This window comes from Bombina bombina, chromosome 3, assembly GCF_027579735.1.
Source record: "Bombina bombina isolate aBomBom1 chromosome 3, aBomBom1.pri, whole genome shotgun sequence".
NCBI lineage: Eukaryota > Metazoa > Chordata > Amphibia > Anura > Bombinatoridae > Bombina > Bombina bombina.
In genome coordinates this window covers 330006901-330012900 of record NC_069501.1, presented here as the reverse complement: position 1 = coordinate 330012900, position 6000 = coordinate 330006901, and positions in this window count along the sequence as shown.

Sequence of the window (6000 nt, the reverse complement as noted above, 5' to 3'; positions counted from 1 at the left end):
CCAACAGCCATGGACAACGGAGCAGTTTCGTGAGTAACGAGTGCGGGCTGAAGGGGCCTGCCATCAATGGCCTCAATAGCAAGCGGAACGGACCGAGGCAAAACAGGAATGGAGTGCTTTGATACAAAAGCACTGTTAATTAAATAGCCAGCTGCACCGTAGTCATCAAGAGCCTGGGTGACTATGTAGGAGTCCACCCAGGATAGGACAACAGTGACCAAAGGTTTCTCCTTAAGCGGTTACGGGGACGAGGATAAACCACCCAAGTTCTGCCCCCGACAGGACCTTAGGTGTTAGCATTTCCTGGCCATGTAGGACAAGACTTTAAAAGGTTTCCCTGTAACCCACAATAGAGGCAGAGCCCCTCCCTCCTCCTAAAGGCCCTCTCCACCGCTGAGAGATGCGTGAATCCCAGCTGCATCGGCTCAGCAGTACCTGGTGACTCAGGACCAGGAGGCATGGGAGGAGAGGGAGGCATGGGTGGGAAAGAACACGTAGGTGACAACAGAACAGGAGGCTTCTGCAAGCGCTCCTTGAAATAGGGCCTCTCTGTGAGTCTGATGTCAATTAGGATAAAAAAGACACCAATGCCACGAGATCCTCTGGTAAATCTCTGGCAGCAACTTCTTCTTTAATCGCATCAGAGAACCCATGAAAGAAGGCGGCAACAAGGGCTTCATTGTTCCAACCTACCTCTGCGGCAAGCGTATGGAACTCAATAGCCTACTGAGCAACAGATCTTTTACCTTGCTGAATGGACATGAGTTGTTTAGCAACAGAGGAGGAGCGAGCCGGAACATCAAATACCCTTCGAAAGGAGGCCACAAATTCAGGGTAATTTGAAATCACAGGTTTATTAGTCTCCCACAAGGGATTAGCCCAGGCAAGAGCTGTGTCAGAGAGTAACGAGATGAGAAATCCCACCTTAGCTCTGTCAGAGGGAAACGCCTGAGGTAACAGCTCAAAGTAAATGCCCATCTGGTTCAAAAACCCTCTACACTGAATAGGATTGCCTCCATATCGCTAAGGTAGAGGTGCAGAACCGGACATGCTCCTGGTAGGCATAGGTGCAGCAGCGGAAACAGGAGCAGCCATAACTTGCGGGACACTTTGGTCCAAATGTGCAGTGCGAGTCAGCAGGGTTTGCAGGGCTAGTGCAAATTGATCCAAGCGGTGATCCTGTACATCCATCCTGGAAATGATGGCAGGTAAAGGTGGATTATTAGCACCATCAGGATTCATGGCTTTTGCGTAATGTCAGGGTACCAGGAATCAGACTGAGACGAGAAGTGCAAAAATAATCATACCTTTATTAATAGCAAAAAATAATAAAAAGTCCACAAGTCAAATAACAAACCAGGAATCAAAACCAGAGCTGGTAGTCAGACGAAACGAGTCAGGAGCCAAAGCGAATAGTCAGATGAGCCGGAATCAGGAACAAGGAAAACAGCAGAGTCAGGAACAAGCCAGGGATCAGGAACCAGGAAGGACGTCAGGCAGCCAGGTAATACACAGGAACTCTCACAAACAGGTCTGAGACAACGCAATGGCAAAGCATACTGAACAGAGGACCTTTAAATAATAAGAGATGACATCACAATTCTGAGACTGCATCCTGTCTCACATGGATGATGCACACCAGTCTGGCCATAAAAGGAAGTGCAGGAATTGAGCAGCATCCCCCACAATGCACCATAGTCAAGAAGAGAGGTGAGTAAAATGGCTGCCAGCAGCACATGGCAAACACAACAGGAAAAAAACCCTGACAATGTCTCAAACTTAGTTGTAGACACAACCTCAATGGACTGGGTTTAACTGGGTGGGGTAAGAAACAGTCAATAAAAAAAAACCCACATCCTAGAGGACAAACATAGTTAGTGACGTTATAATTAAACATACAACCTTGAGGAAAAAGAACATAGTAAATTACATATGGCATCCCAGTGGTGAGCCCCTCGGGAACAACTCTTTACGAGTCGAATCCCCAGGGTACAGCGCAGGAGCGCAACAAGTAAACATTAAAGTTCAATAAACATCAAATTTGGTCAGGTGAGAGAAGTCCCCACCTAGAGGTGTCATCTGAAAAATTGCCAGTGAGCTGAGAAGGGGGTAAGATATGTACCCGTATGTAAGTTCAGCCAATATCTGGTTCAAATGGGTTCTTTTGGGAGAAGGAAGGCACCAGAAGCACCTTTAAGAATCCCCTTAAGTAAGATATTCACTTATATGGAAGCAAGGGTCTGGAATGTTCAAAGGTGTTACTGACCTTGGAAAAGGAATGGAGTGTTCTAAAACATGAGGAGTCTCCATTCTCTCTCAGTCTCAAGACTCGTTGGATTGCACAGTTGAAGAATGATGTGGGCCCCAGTCAGGGGCCATGGGATTTAAATTGCCAGTGTATTTAGAGGACTTGAAGTTTGAGTCTCGAGGAACTGAGAGACCAAGCGTGTGGAGGAGTTTCATACCCTGTTCTGGAGAAGTTATAACATAGGAGAGGTCTTGATGTCGTAGAAGTAGTTTCACTGGGAAACCCCATCTGTATTTAATGTTATTTTGTCGGAGGATTTGAGTGAAATGCTGACAAGTCCTTCTCCTGGCAAGGGTATGCTGGGAAAGGTCTGGGAAAATCAGAATTTTTTGGTATGGATCTTTAAGCGATGAATTGGTGAAGGATGCTCTGAGAATCATTTCTCTGGTTGAGTAATAGTGTAGCCTTATAATCACATCTCTGGAGGAATCTGAAGTGGAATTGCGGGGGCGCAAGGCCCTGTGGGCTCTGTCGATCAGAAGCTCTTGTGTTGGGGTTGTTTCCAAAAGTTCCATGAATAATCCATTAAGAAATTCTGTAAGATCTGCCGCAAGTATGGTCTCTGGGATCCCACGAATTCTGAGATTGTTTCAGCGGGATCCGTCTTCTTGATCTGCTAGTTTACTCTCTTGGTCTGTGATTTGTTCCGCTAGGTTTTGAGTGTAAGAGTGGAGGTTTGCGTGATCCACAGAGAGATCTTCATGTTTCTTCTCGAGTGTTTCTGTGCGCTCTCCTAATGACGAGACATCACGTTTCAACTCACTAACTGAATGTCTGAGCTCCTGCCGGAGGGAGGTATAGTGTGTGTCCATCTTTTCAGAGAGGGTTTTTATTGTATCCAGAAATGTGGTTTGAGACAGGGCTGAGTGATTTTTTCTTGAGCTATCTAGCTTGGGGTTTCTACAAAAGTTCGTAGTTGAGTCTCTAGATTCATCTTCCGATGGCTCTTGGTCCAATGTGTTTTTACTATGAAAGTGGTCTGTTAAGGTTCTTTTTGGATATTCTTGGCGTCTTTGTTTTTTCCCCATTACATGTGTCATCCTTGTTATGTTATTAGAGTATGTGAGAAAATAGATTAAGCTTGAAATTCAGGTGACTGTGTGAACGAAGGTTGTAGGAGACGCTTGGAATGATTTCCTCAGGTAATATTGAGCCTAGAGGGGACTCACCTACACCCCTATGGTTGTGCATTTTTTCTTAGACTGAATTAAGTTAGGTCAAAGTATTTCAGGTAGAAGGGCATGAAATATATTTCAAGATGTGAATGTAAAACTTCTGAAGAATTGTGCCAATGTTTCAGTAGGGCGGTATCTGGATTTGACCCCTCTCCTGGGGAAGTGCCCCCTATTGGGTGAAGTGGGATAAAGGAGTGTGGTTATGACCCACTGCTCACGTGGAGCAGCGGGAAAGGGAGGAGGGGGTCAGTGATTAAGTAGATAATATAGTAAGGTTCAGAGGGTGAGCAAGTTGGGAGCTTACTAGATGTAGGTAAAAAGAACAACTGTAGGCCTCAGAAATACAGGGATCAAGTTCCAGAGGGAAAGTAAATGATGGGTCCCTCAGGTGTAGGTAGGGGGGTCCACCGCCGCCCTCAGTAGGCAAAAGCAGGGGATTCCCCTCTTTGGATAAATGTACACAGGCAGGGTCTGTAACCTCCACAGATCTCTCTCTTTACATAGGGAAAAGCTATAGGCAGCAAGACTGAATGAGTCATGTTTGGGTTAAAATGATAATTTTTTCTCATATGGCAGGATGGAAGTGAGATTTTTTGCTAAGTAGTAAGTCGCTTCTTTCTTGCCTCAGACTGCCTAAGGAAGTTATAAATTGCATGAAAACTTGTAACACAGGACTCAGCGCACTAGCAGAGTGAAGGTGGACCACAGGGCCTAAAGCTGAAGTGAATTTTCTGCTTAGAAATTGCAGCAGTGTTTAAAAGAAACAATGCTAAGCTAGTTGTCTGATATACATTGCTGAGGGGTGTAGTATTGACACAATTCCATCCAGTGCTTCACTTTAAATTATATTACCCATGTATTGGGCTCCTTATGGGAGGCAGACCTGTGGAATCTGGGGCAGCAGGTGTTGTTGAAGCCTTTTATGTTAGGCTGTCTGTAGGCGATGTTGGGATGTGGGTTGGGGATGTGTATGGGAGTGCTGCGTGTCCCGTGTCAAAACCCAGCCCTTAAGGTAGATGTACTCACTTCAGCCAAGTTTGAAGAGGCTGCCCGTCGTGTCCTCCAGCTCCTCAGAACTGTCTCACTCCGTGTGGGAAGCACTGCTGCCGAAACGCAGGTAGCCCAGCTGTCTGGCTATTATCTAGTTCCCCAGACCTGCAGTGTTTGACTGGAAGTGGGCTGGTGCCCCGGACCTGGCCGGGAGAAGGAACAGCTGTAGGTGACCTGTATCAGTCAGCTGTGAGTGGTCTAAGGTGCCCCTGAAGTATCGCCAAGCCGCATTGAGAAGTGTGATTGATGCGGCCGCAGGAGACAAGATGGCGTCCTTTTGCAGGGTTTTCCTCTGCCTCTCAGGGAGCCGACATCAGTGATGCAGGAGTGAAGTGGAGGGCCCTTAGGCCAATTTGCCAGGTACTGGGGTGGCTCAGAAGGCAGGCACTTTCAGTCAGGGAGGGAGAAGCGGCGCGGTTCCTCGTCATTTGGGCTCAGATAAGCTCTCTCGCTGAGCAGGGCGTTGCACCGGTCTGCCTGCTAAGGTTGTGAACAGCAGCGAGTTGATGGGGATAAAGGGGTAGGGGAGCTATAGGGCAAAATTAAAGTGAATTAGACCGAATCTGGGGCTTTTCAATATTTGGGAACTATATTTTAAATGGCTATTAGGAAATAAGGCATAGGAGCTCCAGCACTCTGTGACCGTTCAGATCCGGTGTTGGCTCTGCCCCCCCTTCCCTTGGCTCCGCCCCCTTCCTGCAGGACTTTTTATATCCATATCTGTGATGGTTAATAATTATTTTCCCATCATCACTACTCAGGTGCTATGTATCTATTGTACATTTTGACTAAACTAATGGCTTGAAGGCCAGAAAAAAAAGATACAAATATATAGCACTCTTGGTTCCAAAGTGTATTATACTTTAATAAAGTGTGTTCAAATTTATTATGGAGAGTTATTTGTTAGTCTTAAAACATAACCCTATAGAAGGTATTGCCTCCTATATATTCAGATACATATCCCGAGGTAGGGAGTCTGAAATTAAGTATAAGGTGGTGTTTTCCCATTAGAAATTGCCTCTTTAAGTATTCTAGGTAGGCATCTACAGAGATTGTCTATTCTTCTTTAGATCAAATAGGAGCAGAAGTATCAATCTTATTAAATAATATAATATGCTTGCCCCAACATTAACGTAAAACTATGCACCTGAATATATTGATTCATTTTAGTCCTTATGCTGTTAAATTCTATATTATACTTCAGGGTTGTATATCATATTGTAGAAAGAAAACTGTTAATAAGAGAACCATACCTTGCAGTCCGAATAGTGCAGTGTTTGCTAATTTTGGTTCACTGCTGGGCTGCACAAACAACTGTCCTGGAAGGAACACTGGTACACAAACACAAAATTCTTTATGTTATCTCTGTCTATACATCAAAGCCCAATAATAAGGGCCTAATAGTAAAAAATCAAACAAAATCGTTCAGATTTTTTAGACCTTGTATTGTAATGTAGATGTTTCTCC